A 17,359-nucleotide genomic window follows, 5' to 3' on the forward strand; every position below is an offset into this window, starting at 1 on the left:
TTTGTATTAGTCTATTTACAATTTTATTATTATTTTATGAATATATAATTATTAATTTATAAGTACTTTATTATTATTATTTTATTAGTATTTAATAATTAGTGCCTTAGTATTTATCATTAATTTATTAAAATTTTATGAATATATTATTATTTTCTTATTTGTTTAAATTTTATTAATAGTATTTCTATTACTACGTTTTCTTAAATAATTTATTATTTTATTACATTTTATTATTATTTTCTTATTACTTTATTAATTTCTATTATTTTTGCTTATTATTTCAAAATTAATTTATCATTATTGAATAATTAATATGTTAGTATTTTATTATTACTTTAATTATATTATATTAATATTTTATTTTTAGTTAATTATTTTTATTTAATAAATAATACATTTTTATATTATTACTTTGACATTATTATTTTATTAGTATTTAATAATGAATATATTAGTATTTATCATTAGTTTATGAATATTTTATTAATATATCATTATATTATTATTAAATTAATAATATTTTTATTATTATATTTGATTAATAATTTATTGTTTTATTATTAGATTATTAACATCCTATTATTTTTGTTTATTATTTTAAAATTAATTTATTATTATTTAATAAATATTATATTTCTTATTTTATGAATATTGTACTAATATTTTATTATTATTATTATTAATATCTTTGTTTGTTATTATAATTTATTTAAATTTTATTGTTTTGTTATTAATATATTATTTTTTATTTTATTATCTTATTATTAATTTGATAATATTTTATTATTTTATTAATATTAGGATTTGGGGTAATTTTTGTCATGAGTTCTTTACTTCTTGATAGACTTTGGAATGGGAATCCCATTCCCTAAGATGGTTATGGAATGACCACTCCCCCATATGGGGGAATCCCGCTCCCCCAAGATTGGGAATCGTAATACCTTTCCTGCCAAACAAACAGTAGGAATCAAAATGGGCCATTTTAGATCCCATTCCAGGCACCTATTCCTGTAAAGCAAATGGACCCTAAGTATTTTTTGGGCATCGTGTCTCTTTGTATCATAGTCAAACCCAAATATTATATATTATTAATAAAATGACTTTGATATCAATTTCATACATCACAAATAAAATGAATTACAGGTAATTTAGAGACTTGAAGCAATATAAATCTTTAGTAAACAACAATCAACTAACTTTAATAATAGATACAATATCAATTATAAGTATATATTTAAATATGGCTCAAATGCTTTGATTTCTAACTTTATTCTAGCAAAGACCTAAGATCAAATCCTACTGCCACCCAGGTTGGAGGTTAAGGGAGTGGAGGATGAGCTACTTTTGTTGTGTAAAAGATATTATTGGATTCAATTATAACACCACTTGTAAACAAATCGAATTCCAATCACTCTTAACTGGGGCAGACTGGAATTTGAACAAATAGATACCATTTGCAGCTCTACTTGCCTCATTTAAGATCAACTCCAAATGACAAAAACTAACATATGGATATCATTCAGATTCCCAAGTGTCAATCTTCTTTGCCCTATTTGAAAAAGAGTTTACCCAAGGGACCATCTTTGCCCCTGAAAAGCATATTTGATACTGGAAATCAGAATTATCAGAAACATTGTTGGCCAATTAATCAATAATAGAACTATTTTTTTTCCTTTTCTTCGATACAAAAGGAAGGAAGAAGAAGGTCGGGAAGATGGGGTAGCTCTACAACACAGTTCCACATTAGAAGAATATTAAAGATTCCATGGAATAACCAAAGATATAACAATATCCCCCATCAGTCCTATATGAGACAGCCATATAGGACACATGAGAAAGATCCCCAAATGGTTGTCTTTCACTATCTTTTAACAATCTTTAGCCACCATTTCATATCTCCTTGGAGGTCTGATCCATTTAGCCTATATGGTCAGCTTGTAACAATTTCTGAGTCACCTTTGATCCATATTCTGTTATACCCACTTGAGACTGCAATCTCATGGGCTTTTAGGGCTGTTAATTTGTTATACCCACTTCATCCCTTGTCTGCTACATTTGAGATATATGAGAAGCATTAAGGTGGAGGGCTCCATTTTACCCATATCCATCATGTGATGATGCTTTTCATCATAAAAATTAAAAAATTAAAAGAAAAAAAAAAAAAAAACAACAGTTGAGGCTCGTCCTCGTTATTTTTTTTTTTCTGATATATTTTTTCACCTATGTATTTTCACGTGTGCCAAAGAAGGAAATTTTAAGTATATTGAGTGCACATTATTTTCCTCGATTCTGTTCCACCATTAGAAAATGTTCTCAATTTCGCATTTGACACCTAAGAACAAGTCTTACACAAGGTTAAATTATGATACCAAAAGAACTTGTAACCACTCAACCTATATCATAAAAGCGGTAATCATGGCGCACATTCATATAGAATAAATAGCTTTTAACATGTCTTTAGATGGAAGTTTTACCCTAATTAACACCATAAAATAAGTCTTAATCTTTTGGGGAATAATAATTTTTTCCCCAATGATAAAGCTGTCTCGAAAACAAGGTATAAGATAATGAAAAGATGGTCATAGCACAGTAGGAACCCTCGGATTGTTACTTTTCATTTTAAATCCTAATCTGAAAATAATATAAAAGAATGATGAAATTACAAGAGTTAATTTTACACGTATAGCTTTTATTGTTCCTACCCAACATAAAACCATGATTCCTTCAGCATTTTTATTTCTTTCATGGAGTATTAAAACAGCTTACGGCAATTATTTATCATCTTCCTCAATCAGTGCCATGAAACTCTGAGACAGGGAGGAGAAGCAGACAAGGAGGTTGAAAATGGAGTGTGATTGAAGGTCCACTCCTTTGCAACACGACAAGGCCCTGCAGTGTGGCCACATGATCGTGTCTCTTCTCATCGCCTTTTATTTATTTATTTCATTCTATACAGAGGATTGAGGATTGATTTGGGCACATTCCATCTGTTGATGAAAAGTATGTACTTTTACCATTATTCATGATGATTTCCGAAGTATGTGCCCGGATTAATCCTAATGGGTCACTTGGCCCACCCTAACCCTCTTCTCCTGACCCTAATGGGTCACTTGGCCCACATGACCCACTGCTGGAATGGTGGGTATGGGTGGGTTTTGAAGTGGGAGTGTTGGATGGGTCAAAAGGGCCTGGGCCAAGGTTGCCAATCCTGTAGACCCATCTTAAAATCTTCTGATAAGAGACAAAAATGTTTAAAATATCCATACAATTGTTATTTTTTCTTCTTTAATGGGTAAATCTAAAATATAATAACAAAAAGATACAGATATACACTCATTAACCCTAGGTATCCCATTTAAGTAGTTATTACACACAAACTCTGCCCACGTCTACCCACATAACATGGCAGTCAAACATGGAGGACATCTAATCCTTCTACATAGTATTATGCAGGGGAAGATGTTCCCAATTCATGGGGGGTAGTGTGTTGTGGGTAGACATGGGCAGGAGATCCGGAGTCAACCCATGTTGCATTGTTGCCACAATTAAATAAAAATAAATAAAACTTGATAAAATGGAAAAAATATAGAAATTAAGGAAAATTTTGAGAACATCTTTAATATCATATATTCATTATATTAGACAAGAATAAGTATGACAAATAAGAAATACTTTAACTAATGATGGAAATGGAATATAAAATTTAAAAACAATTGGAAATAAAATTATTTTCCTATTCTCTCCCATTAAGTTTCTTATTTAAGGTATATTCTCTCATTAAATCCTATATTTAAGATATATTTTTCTCATCATTAAATTCTATTAATTGAATCCACAACATTGATTTCAATAATATAAAAATAAATATTTTGAAAAATAATTTGAAAATAAAACCATTTTCTTCCCTTCCATAGGTGGGTAAGCAATTCAACCATTTGGGTCAAATGGGTTAATCAATAATGCCATAATCAAATAATAAAATATCAAAATAAATAATATATAAAAATAAGAAAAAGTAATTGAGCATATCTCTAATATTATATATTCATTATACTAAATAAAATTAAGTATGAAATGTAAGAAATATTTTTATTAATGATGAACAATAAATATTTAAAAGAGATAGAACACAAAAAATGAAAAGTATACAATTTTGTCGAAAACATTTAGGACATTTGTAATGTTATATATTCACCATATTAAATAAAAAATTGTTAAAATACAAATTATTTTTATTTATGATGGAAATGGAATACAAAATTAAATAATAATAATAACAACAACAACAACAACAACAACAACAACAACAACAACAACAACAACAACAACAACAACAATAATAATAATAATAATAATAATAATAATAATAATAATGATGATGATGATGATTGTCATTGAAATTTAAATTTCGACATACAACTCAACATAAAACCATGTTGAGTTGATACAAAACAGTTATTTTACACACATAGCTTTTATTGTTCCTAATTATCCAATCACCCAACATAAAACCATGATCCCTTCAGCATTTTTATTTCTTTCAAGGAGTATTAAAACAACTTACCGCAATTATTTATCATCTTCCTCAATCAGTGCCATGAAACTCTGAGATAGGGACGAGAAGTAGACAAGGAGGTTAAAAATGGAGTGATTGAGGGTTCCCTACTTTGCAACACGACAAGGCCCTCTAGTGTGGCCACATGATCGTGTCTCCCCTTGTTGTCGCACGGATTGGCCAGGGGCAACGAGGTAAATTCAGTCTCTAGGTTCTGAATGTTGGCCGATGCTTCGAGGCCTAAGAATAGGTGAGCTGAAGGCGAGGACCGTAGGCCGAGGTGAGGTATTCCTTCTGAGGACCGTGGTAGCCAAGGACTGTAGGTTGAGGCGAGGTCTTCCTTTCGAGGATTGTAGGCCAAGGCGAGGTCCCTGGTGACTAGGGGTACCAACATTTTCTCAAGTTTGGCCTAAGGTTTCCCCTTCCTTCTTTGATCTCCAAGCTACTGGAGTGATATGACATCACTATCAGCCAGCTCGTACCCAACGCCCCTAGGACCATAGTTGCCATGATGGTGTGGTCTCGGCTCAGGGGGGTGGAGTTGACATTGAGGTTGTTCCGATCCATGTTCGCGCTGAGTAAGCATGCTTCCGAGGCCAATATGTACTACTTCCACCCGAGGAGGGGGAAGTCTATGCAAAACCCCTCGTCTGTTCACGGGTGGAAGGATAAGTTTTTCTATGTCTCTTGCCCCGAGGGCTGGCGGTTCAGGTCTGATTGGGGGAGGCCTACGTCGATGTCGAGAGATGTCCCTCACCGCTCCAAGACGAAGAGGCTGTAGATGTAGCTCACTTGCTCATGATGGGGACATTCTAGGCGAAGCCGTTGTTGGAGGAGGAGGAGGTCCCCTTACTCTTCGCTGGAATTTGCCCAGCCCCCCTCGGTAAGAGAGGTTCAGCGGTTACTTAGTGTGCCTTCCACATTTTTCCCTTCAACATGCTAATTGTTTCCCTTTGCCATTTTGTAGAAGTGCCAATGGATGCCAAGCAGCGTTTATTGGAGAAGGCCCGAGCGGAGTAGGCTAGGAAGAAGGCCGGAGGGAAAACGTCGAGGAGGCTTGGCGATGAAGCTACCCCCCTACCCAAGTGAAGGGGGAGATCCACAAGTCCCTGCCAAGGGGAAGCAGTCGGTGGTGGCACCAAAGAAGCTGACGGAGGTGCCAAAGAAGCCCACCACTGGGGCCAAGGCGCTGAAGAAGCCCACCGATGGCCTGAGGTGGGTAGGAAGAGGCCCACTGTGGACACGCCAAGGGAGGAGCCACCGCGGAAGCTTGCCAACACTGACAGGCAAGCCAAGGAGGTGGTGTGGAGGTCCACGCCTGGGGAGCGCCCATCCGAGCCTTCATCAACCCCTCCATCAATACAGGGGCTCCCCAAGAGAGCCGAGGGGGTCGGGAAGATCTTCTACCCACAATGGCAACTCCAAGAGGGGGGACTCCATTCAAGACGAGGGGGTTAGCCAGGAGCTAGTAAGCGGGGCCATCCTGCTGAGGGATCGTTACCGTCTACTGTAGAGCGACCCCAAGGCAATCTACGACAAAGGCCTGTATCACTTGGCTGAGGTAAGATGTTGTTCGGCTTTGCGTTTTCTTCTCTCCCTACCCTTTTGTTTGCTAACTGGTTTTGTTGCAAGTTTGTCTGCACTTTGTCGATTTGGGGGACCGAACAAGACTGGCCATGTATCACGTTGACAAGGCAGAGAAGGAGAGGAAGGCTACCGAGGAGAAGCTCTAGAAGGAATGGGAGAGGTTCTAGAAAGCAGTTGCCGCCTCCGAGGACAAATACTAGAAATTCCGAAAGGTGCTCCTGGATGAGCAATTAATTCGGGAGTGCCTCAAGGCTCAACTGAAGGAGGCATAGCAAGGGCTCTCCAAAGAGCAGATGGAGCGGGTTCGACTAGAAAGCATCATTACGAAAGCAGAGAGATGGGCAACCGAGGCCAAAAAGATGGATGCTAAGGCAGAGGAGAAAGTTGTCGAAGCCCTAGCCTCGACAGAACAGTCAAAGAAGGAAGCAGCCGTGGCGGTGGAGGTGTACAAGAAATCCTCCGACTACCTGGGTGCACTGGCAGAGTATGCTTCGGCGTCCTACCTCGATGGTATTGAAGATACCAAGAAGGCACTCCTACTAGTGCTGCCAGATTTTGACATTGAGGGGCTGCAAGAGATCCCCGATGCTCCCGCCGAGGCTCAACCAACTGAAGACTCCATTCCCCCTCCTACCAACGACGAGGCACAAGTGTATATTTCCCCCTTTTTTTGTTCAATTGTTGTAATACTTTACATTTTGTTTTTCTTCTTTTTCTTTCTGTGAAGGCAATACAAAACTTTTGTAAAGGCTATACAAGACCAGAACTGAGTAATGAATGAAGCCATTTTTTGTATCTACTATGCTATGTGTATGTTGCCTCTTCCCCTTTCTTTCTCTTCTTCCTCTTTCTTCTTTTTCTTTTGTGAGAGGTCCTTGCCCCTCTGAATAATCAAGACCACAATAAACAAGGCACACACGATTCATTCTTAGTACTCATTTATTTGCATGCTCGCCTCAAGTAATTGGGACATTGGGAGCTTATGCGAAGTCACACGTCCGAAGTGGGGCTCACCTGGCTCCTAAATCCCTTGTTAGGCAAGGCCGAAGGGACCTAGCACCATGGCTGAGGTCTAGGGCCAAGGTACTTGGTTAGACGAAGAGCCAAGGTGGTACAGCACCATCGGGGTGCAATTCCCCTGGCCCGTTCTTACCAAGTGTTTTCTCAGGGGAGGGTGAGAGTTCTATCTCGTTATTTTCTTTGCACTAAGTACGGGTAGCTGAGGGGGTCACCACACTCCGAGGTGACAAGGTGTAATAGGCCTTTCGCCTTGGCGCGTATGTCCTGGGTGAGGTGTTGTTTTCCGCAATGGCCCATGCCGAAGGTTTGTCTCTCAGAAGAGGGCTTTTTGCATCAGTAGGTCCCGAGGCTACGGGTCTTTTTGGACATAGGATTCATTCGTCCGATCATTCGAAGTGAAGAGGAACTTTGTTTCATTCATTCATTACTTCATAAAAACATTGCATTCATCTGTAGTACATCTGGATGCTCTCCCAGTTCCACATTCGAGGGACGGGTTTTCCATCTAAATTTTCTAGCCGAAATGTATCGGGGCCGAGATCTTGCTTAATCCAATAGGGGACTTCCCATTTGGGGCCCGACTTTCCCACTCCAGCTTTGAAGACCATGACCTTCCTGAGGACAAGGTCTTCCTCTCTGTAGTGCCTTTCTTTCACCCTGGAGTTATAGTAGCGAGCCACTCGTTGCTAATAAGCAGTCATCCTAATTTATACTTGTTCTCGGGCTTCTTCTAATAGGTCTAAGTTCGTTCTGAGCGCCTCGTCATTCTCGGCCTTAGTATACCCTTCAATTCGAAGAGTTGGTTAGCTGATTTCTACTGGGATTCCATATCGTAGGTTAGGCCGAAAGGGGTTTCTCCCGTGGTCGTTCGAGGTGTGGTTCGGTATGCCCAGAGGACGTTGTGTAGTTCATCGACCCACATGCCTTTAGCTCTATCCAACCTGGTCTTTAATCCATCCAAGATGGTTCTATTCGTAACCTCGGCCAGGCCGTTCGTCTGGGGTAGCCCACCGAGGTGTACTGTTGTCGAATTCCGAGAGAGGTGCACCATTCTCGAAATTTAGTGTCATCAAACTGTTTTCCGTTATCTGTGACCAGCATGTGGGGAAGGCCGAAGCAGCAAATAATGTTCTTCCAAAAGAAATTCTGAATTGTCCATGCTGTGATAGTGGCTAGGGGTTCGACCTCCACCCACTTGGTGAAGTAATCCACAGCAACGACAAGGTACATCCTGCCCCCCATTGCCTGTGGAAAGGGGCCGGGGAGGTCCATCCCCCACTTGGTGAAGGGTCAGGGACTGCTGAGGGCCAAGAGGGTGGTGGCTGGTTGGTGGCAGAGGTTGGCATGTATCAGGCACTGGTCGCATTTCCGCACCAGCTCGGCCGCATCCTTGTGAAGGGTCGGCCATAAGTACCTTTGCCTTAATGTTTTCTAGGCTACGATTCGGCCACCAAGGTGGTTGCCACAAATGCCTTCGTGAATTTCCCGGAGCACATACTCGCCCTCCTCCTGGCGGAGGCATCAGAGGTAAGGCAAGGTGAAGGACCTCCTGTACAATTTACCTTCTAGTAGGGTGTAGTGTGTTGCCTGACGTCAGAGTTTTCTGGCTTCGTTCTTGTCGTCGAGTAGCCTCACCATCAATAGGAAGTCGGTTATAAGGTCCATCCAAGATGGTTCAGCCTCTATGGGGAGGATTTGAATGCCCTCTATGGAGGGCTGAGATAACCTTTCCACGTGCACAGTGCGGCAAAGGGCCATGTCCGAGGTGCTTGCCAATTTGGAGAGGGCGTCGGCTCAGGTGTTCTTGGCTCGCAGGACTTGCTGTAGGGAGAAACGTCGGAAGCGGCAAGCTAACTCTTGAACCTTGGTGAGGTAGTTAGCCATGCTTTGTTATCTGGCCTCGTACTTGTCGTTGACTTGATTCACCACCAATTGTGAGTTGTTGAGGACTTCGATGTGCTTAGAATCGAGATCTCTAGCGAGCTGTAACCCTGCCAAGAGGGATTCTTACTCGGCTTCATTGTTGGATCCAGGGAACTCGAATCTCGGCGCATACCCTATGACGGCACCGTCGGGGGTGAGGAGAATGAGGCCCGCTCCACTCCCTTTGGCATTGGACGAACCATCAACAAAGTCTCCATGCGGGGGGGTCTCCTCGACCGGGCGTGTTTCTTCTAATTCGTCTCCATGAGGCCGGTCTAGGGGCTTGCTGACGGTGCATTCCGCTACAAAATCAGCTAAGGCTTGCTCTTTGATTACGGGACTCTGCTGGTATTGGATGTCAAACTCCGACAATTCGGTTGCCCAATTGATTAGGCATCCCAAAGTCTCTGGCTTGGCGAGAGTGGCATTAAGGGGCTGATTCGTCAAGACCATGATGGTATGGGCTTGGAAGTACGGCCTGAACTTTCTGGCCGAGGTGACGAGGGTGTAGGCTAACTTTTCCACTTCGGGATACCTGGTCTCGGCGTTGTAGAGAACCTTGCTGACATATTATTTAGGTCTCTGGACTCCATCATCTTTCACCAGGACCGAGCTGACAGCCTCGTCCCTAGCTGACAAGTATAAATATAGAGTTCCCCTTATGTCGGCCGAGCAAGGAGCGGGGGATAAGGCGAGGTATAGCTTGAGCTCGTCGAAGGCACGCTGGAACTCCTCCGTCCACTGGAAATTTTTCAGCTTCTTGATGGCATAGAAGAAGGGAAGGCAGCGATCTTCCAACTTCGACATGAAGCGGTTGAGGGAGGCTATCCTCCCGATGAGTCTTTGGATGTCCTTTACTAACCGAGTGGGTGTCATGTGTAGTATGGCATGTACCTTGTTTGGGTTGGCTTCAATGCCTCTTTGAGTGACGACGAAACCTAAGAATTTCCCCGAGGTAACTCCGAAGGCACACTTACTCGGGTTGAGCTTCATGTTGAACTTGCGTAGAGTATCAAAGGCCTCGGCCAAGTCCGAGGTGTGTGCTTCGGCTTTCAGACTCTTCACCACCATGTCATGCACATAGGCTTCAACGTTCCTCCCCATCTAACTCTTGAAAACCTTGTTGACAAGGCACTGGTAGGTGGCCCCTGTGTTCTTAAGGCCAAACGGTATTACCTTGTAATAGTACGTGTCATTATCAGTGATGAACGAAGTCTTCTCGTCGTTGGGGTGCATCTGGATATGGTTGTACCTGGAGAAGGCATCCATGAAGCTGAATAGTTCAACCCTGTAGTGGCGTCGACGAGGTAGTCTATCCTCGGCAAAGGAAAACTGTCCTTCGGGCAAGCTCGGCTAAGGTCTATGAAATCAATACAAATCCGCCATTTCCCATTAGCTTTCCTTACCAAAACCACGTTAGACAACCAGTTGGGGTAATGTACCTCACAGATGAATTCGGCGTCGAGTAGCTTATCAACTTCCTCTCCTATGGCCTTCCATCATTCTGGTGCACAGTTCCTCTTCTTTTGTCGGACTGGCTTAGATCTCAGGTCCACGCCCAGCCTATGACTAATGACCGAGGGGTAAATCCCGGGCATGTCAGCGGTAGACCAAGCAAAGATGTTGGCATTAGTTCTGAGGAAACTTACCAGTTCGGATAGGCGTTCAGGGGGAAGGTTGGACCCGACGCGGACTGTCTTCTCCGGAGCTGACTCATCCAGGAGAACCGATACGAGGTCCTCGGTTAGATGGCCTCGGCTCGCAAGCTCCTCCCCGAGGTCGAGACCTTCCATTGATAGAGCCTCATTATTCTTTCCTTTTAGCGCTGCCACGTAGCATTGGCGAACTATTTGTTTGTTCCCATGAACAACTCCGATGCCGTTCTCAGTGGGAAACTTGAGGGCCAGGTGATAGGAGGACATGGCAACCCCTAGTGCATAAAGGGTAGGCCTCCCCATTATTGTGTTGTAGGGAGAGGCAAACTTCACCACCAGGAACTCATACATCCATGTCGCCTAGTGTGGCGTTGTCCCTACCGTGATGGATAGGGTAATTTTTCCTTCTGGCCTGACGACGCTGCCAAAAAAGCTGACGAGGGGGACGTCGACAAGCTGGAGCCATTTTAGTGTGAGCTTCATTCTCTCATAGGTGTTGTAAAAAAGGATATCGGTTGGCGAGCCACTATCCACTAAGATCTTCTTCACCATAAAATTGGAGATGATTGTTGCGACCACGAGGGCATCATCGTGGGGGACTATGACCCCCTCTAATTTATGTTGGTGAAGATGAGGGCATGTGGACTACTCAGTCTCTACGGGGCGTCCGGGTACTTCTACTTCTTCGGGGCAGGCTCCTCGATGTTAAGCTGCCTAGCGTAGACTTTTCGAGCCGAGGCAGAGGCTCCATCAGAGGCCATGCCCCCAGCGATGACGTTGATGATGCCTGCCACTTGTTGATGCTTCTGCTGATGCTACTGGGAGGACGAGGTGTTGGCCTCTCCTCCAACAAACTGCTTAAGGTACCCGTGGCGGATAAGGGACTCTATTTCATTCTTTAGATCGTAGCAGTCCTTATTGTCATGCCCAGTGCCGCAGTGATACTTGCAGTACTTCATAGGGTTCCCCCTCTTGGGGTTCCGCTTCAATTCCGTTGGCCACTTCACAAACTTCTCTTCCCTAATCTGCATCAGTATCTAAGTGCGGGTGGAGTTGAGTGGCTTGTAGTCCTTGTAAGCCAAGGTTGGGGCCAATGGCCTCTTGTTGTCTTTGCTACCATGGTTGCCGGGGTGGTGCTGGTCCCCGCCTTTCCTCCTCTTCTTCGGGGGCCCATCGTGGCGCTCGACTACCCTTTCTTGGTTGTCCCCGGCAGAAGCCTCTTCAGTCGCAATGTATTTTTGGGCCTTCTTGAGGAATTCAAGCTTAGTCTTCGGCGGTGTCTTGGTGACCGAGCACTTGAGGGCTAAGCCAGGGCGAAGTCCGTTAATGGTGGCGTGCATGGAGACCATAGGGTTGAGGTCTCGGACTTCGAGCTCTTCCTTCTTAAAGCAGTCAATGTAGGACCACAGGCTTTCACTCGGCTCCTACTTGAGTGACATCAGAGAGGCTATACTCTTCTAGCATCGTTTACTACTAATGAAGTGGGCGAGGAACAAGGTTGTAAATTGCTCCCACGAGTTGATTGATCGAGGAGGGAGGCTAGAGAACCAGTGGCGAGCGGCCCCCCTGAAGGTGGCCTGGAATGCGGCTGAGATGCCCATCATCATCCCGAAGACCTCCCTCCGGCGATGGTGGTGTTGCTCTGAGGGTTGATGACTAACTTCGGATTGCACAGGCACGCTTTCCCTTCATCTAGGAGGACAGATGTTCCTTCGTGGTGAATCCGGGGGATGGTTGTTGCTCGATTCTGATGGCTCAACCAACAAGTTACCATGGCCGAGGGTTGGTGGCTTGACATGCTCATGTTGGCCCTGATCCTGTGACACCCCAACGGGGCGGTCACCTCGAGAGGGACCTCCTACTCAGGGGCAAACTTCTTCCATGCGTTGAGTAAGGTAGTCCAAACGATCGAGGATAGCCTGAAACTGTTCATAGGTGACCAGGTTCTGATTGTTCCTGGTTCTCCGCACCATAGCTTTCAAGCTTAAGAGAGCTTGGATTTAGAGTTTTTTTTTTTTTATCCTAAGGTGGGGGTCATCTTAGCAACAGTTCCACAAACGGTGCCAATTATTATCGCACGGATTGACCAAGGACAATGAGGTAAATTCACTCTCCAGGTTCCAAATGCTAGCCGACGCTCCGAGGCCTTGGAAGAGGTGAGCCGAAGCCGAGGACTACAGGTTGAGACGAGGTATTCCTTACGAGGATCGTGGTAGTTGAGGACTGTAGGTTGAGGCAAGGTCTTCCTTCCGAGGACCATGGTAGCCGAGGACTATAGGCCGAGGCGAGGTCCTTGGTGACTAGGTGTACTACAAGACAGGGAATGTCAGAGGCCTCAGGTAGGAACTCGAGGCAGAGGCTTCGACGCTCAAGTTAGTACGAGGTGTAAAGTAGGGGAGGGTTCAGGCGAGGTCTTGGCAATAGTCCTCGGATGCACCAGATCTCCCATAGTAAATGCTAAGGAAGCAAGGTAGGTGTAGGGAGTAAATGAGTAAGTTGTGTTAGAATTTTCTGTTTCGGATCCCCTCAAAGAGGGAGTTACCTCATATTTATAGGCAAGCAGACTAGAGGTAGGTGAAGATGAATGCCCCGGATGAGAGTATTACGAGGTTAGGCGGCAGGCCCTGGTGGATACGTCTGACTGTCATTCAATTGGCTCCGTACGAAGGCAATAGGGCCCCCCCTGCTGTGGCTGACGCCATCAGATGTTAGTGGGCTAGGCCTCCCAGCCTGAGATGGGCTAGGCCAGGCCAACCCGCATCACCTCTCATCACCCTTATTTATTTATTTATTTATTTCTATACAGAGGATTGAGGATTGATTTGGGCACATTCCATTTGTTGATGAAAAGTATGTACTATACAAATGCACCTTTTTATTATAACTTTTATCATTATTTATGATGATTTCCGAAGTATGTGCCCAGATCAGTAGTGGTGGGAGGGATTTCAGATTTTCTTTAAAATGAACTGGACTCGGATCCTCGCCCAACTGGGTCTACTAAGGCTTGGTTTGAAAAGAGTATAAATGCAAATATGTACAGTGTAAATACATATAAAATAATAAAAAATATAAGATTTTGCACTCTACATATTTGCATTTGTATTCCTTCCAAACTCAGCCTAAGTCTTCTGTTAAGTCAAAGATTTTGGACAAAGTTTTTATTATTTTGGGATTTAGGTTTTTCAATCGAAACCCTATTTCTAAATAGCAATGTTTTCGAATCATTATTGATATGCATAGTTGAATCATTTGGCATGGGAATCATTCAGTGAAGTGGTTAGTTCCTGCTCAAAAACCGTTGAATTGGTCAATGATTCGTTAACTTGGATTGTCAAACCATCAACCTGTTTGACCCATTCAGTGGTTTTTGTCCATTTTTTAATTAGTTTTTATTTTTTTAGTTAAAATGAATCATCCATTCGAACTGGACAGTCGAACCATCAACCAATAATGGTTCTGGTTCCATGTCGGTTTTTGAAACCTTACTAAATAGGTCAAGTTTTCATCCTTTTGTCCCTAAAAAATTGGGAAATCATCTTTAACCTCTTTTTCTTATTCACAATATCTAAAAATTTTCCTTATATGTAGATAGCTCCGAAAAAATGTGAAATTACCATATGTCCAATACATGTGTTTTAAGTATACCAAAAATACTCTTTTAAGTAATGGTCGTTTTGCAAATAGAATAAAATGCCACTGATTACAAATGAGGGACTCGTTGAAGTGATGAAGAGTTGAGCATGAATGCATGAGTGCATATAAATGTAGTGGAGAGAGAGATGATTAGTATGTATGAGGGGTACTTGTGTCACATTAGAAATAAATGTAATGACATCATATGGGTTATGGTTATTTGTGTTATTTGAATATTACTTTTTATAAAAGGATTAAGAAAATGTGACATTAAGGTTGTATCTGGTTTGAAGAAAAAAAAAATAAGGAAAGAAGGAAAGGTAAGAAAATCTATACAAAATTTGTAAAGATTTTTTTACTTTTTCCTTCAAACTAAATACACACTAAGATTATGTTTGGTTTGAAGAAAAAGGTAGGAGAATAAAAGAAAATGAAGGAAAACTTATATGTAAACATTTCTCTACCTTTTTCTTTTCTTTCCCTACTTTTTCTTTCAAACGAAACACAACTTAAAGAGAAGCATTTCATTTATAAAACCTCTTGATAGGAGATTTCTCTGAGATAGAATTAACTGAGTTAGCATTTTACACTACTTCAGGCTTAGGGTTTTGGGTTACGCTAATTTCAATTTTGATAAAAGCCCAGACCAAATGCACCCAAATTTCACCCCTACTTGGGAGTATCTAAAAGTCAAAGGAAGTTTTAGACATTACCATAAAGTGAGGAGAGGTTTTAGATAATTTCCTAACAAAAGTAAAGCAATCAATTAACCAAAATGCCACACTGCCACTTGCCATTTTAAAATGGAATTGTTTAAAAAAGAGAAACAGAGAAAGCCATTTCAATCAATATTTTAAAAAAGTTGAACAGTTTGGGTGGGATAGCGTTATACTATACATTTTACACATTGAGATGTGTGAGATATTCTTATTAATTAATATAATCCATCTGATCTACAAAATCCATTCTAAGATTTCCTACGCAAAAATAATGTCTGTCCAAACGAATGTCCTTGACCGTTTGACCAGATACATTGTCCCCTCCAAAAGGAAAGATATCTCAAGTATTCTTCATCTCCTGCGGCTGTGTGGGACACTCTGCACTCCCTGGTTTTTCATTGTAGTTGCGTCTGTTTCAATCTAAAAGGAAATTATTTACTGCCCTCAGTTCCTTTCATTCTACGGACGGAAAAGAAAATGTTTTTGGCAATGAAAACTTCCCATTCTTTTTTTTTTTCGAAGAAATACGGATAGATTGAGTGCAGAAATCTGATTCTTATTGTACAGTCATAAACATTCAAAATGTCCAAAAATCACACTCTATGCACCCATATCCGTTCGTGATTTGGCATTAATTCCGAATAATGCACAATTTTTCTAAATATCCATTATACCCTTTTATAAATTTTTTTACATACAAAATTACTGAAATAATCCTATTTTAACTTGACAAAACCTCCTCTAATGATCTTCTTCTAAAATTTTTGTTGAGTGAAAGCAAGGTTATTTCAGTAATTTTGTATGTAAAATGATTTATAAAAGGGTATAATGGGTATTTGGAAAAAATTGGTGCATCTATCTAACATTTTTCATCTAGGAAGATGACAAAAGGGAGGATTTTGTCATTTTTCAAAAGTTTAGGAGAAGTATTTATTAAAATGAAACTATAGTGGAGGTTTTTATGATTGTTAGAAACTTTGGGGAGGGTTTTGTATTTTACCCTTTTTTATTAACCCCAAATCCCCAAGCTTTACTCTGCCCGGAGGGGACAAAGCTAACAAGAAATCTTTTCTACCTTTATAGGTGGAAAGAAATGAAGTCTTTACAAGAATTTGAACTTAAAAGGGAAAAGGGAAAGAACAAATTTTGATGTTTATATCTTCTCATAAATAAAGATTAAAATATTGATATACATCTAATTTGGGATGTATTAATCATGGTTTTTTAACCGCCATTGACCCAAACAGTCAAACCAATTGGCCCGGGAACCGTCTAGGCAACTGGTTCCGTTTTACTCCAAACTTGGTCCCTGGCAAAAAATTGTTGAATTAGTCAATGACCCATTGACTCGAGCAATCTAGCTGTCAATTCATTGATCCGTTCAATAATTTTTGGCCATTTTTATTTTTTGTCAAAATGGATCATCCGTTCAAACCAAACAGTCAAACCGCCAACCTGGAAACTGGTAGCCAGAACCGTTCCATTTCCAGGTCATTTTTTAAAACCATGGTATTAATGTATCAATACTAGTGCATACACATATACTTGGATATATTGATGCACGTGTTATTTTGAAACTTTAAAATTTTAAAATGATGGGTGGAACCCTCCAATATATATAAAATAAAAAATTAAAAAATATAAAACAAGAGGTCGATTATCGATAAGGTATCAGGCATATCAATATTTTTATCCTACTCATAGATCATGGTCTCATAATTTGTTGCCACATTTTGAAAGCTAAAAGTTGGTTCTTGTATTTAGGGTTTAGGGAGGGATGGACTCGATGTGAATGTAACCTTTGGCACTTTTTTGAATGAGATGGTTGATTTCATAACATGGGTGCTTTTAAGGTGAATATGATCAAACAGCTAACAGGTTTTTCTCAAAAGCGTATTCCTTTTATTTACCTGGGTGCTCCTATTGGAAAAAAAAAAATGTCAGGACTTTGAACCTACTTTGCAAAAAATAAAATAAATAAATAAAATTGATGGGTGGAGGGCCAAGCTTTTAAGTAGTGGAGGGTGTTTGACTTTAATTAAGCATGTACTTGGAGCTGTGATCCACATGGTCCATAAAATGTTTGCTAATTTTTTGTGGGAGCCTCAAATTTTGGAAACAAAAAACATTGGATTGGATGGACAAAAATTTGTAACCCTATTGATGAAGAGGGTTTGGGAGTGCGATCTATTTTTTATATTATTAAGGCTTTGAGGTTAAAATCTTGATTTAAAATCATCAAAAAAGAGGGCATGTGGGCA

The sequence above is a fragment of the Nelumbo lutea genome, chromosome 4 (assembly GCF_056320005.1).
Source record: "Nelumbo lutea isolate HS-2025 chromosome 4, American lotus-T2T, whole genome shotgun sequence".
NCBI lineage: Eukaryota > Viridiplantae > Streptophyta > Magnoliopsida > Proteales > Nelumbonaceae > Nelumbo > Nelumbo lutea.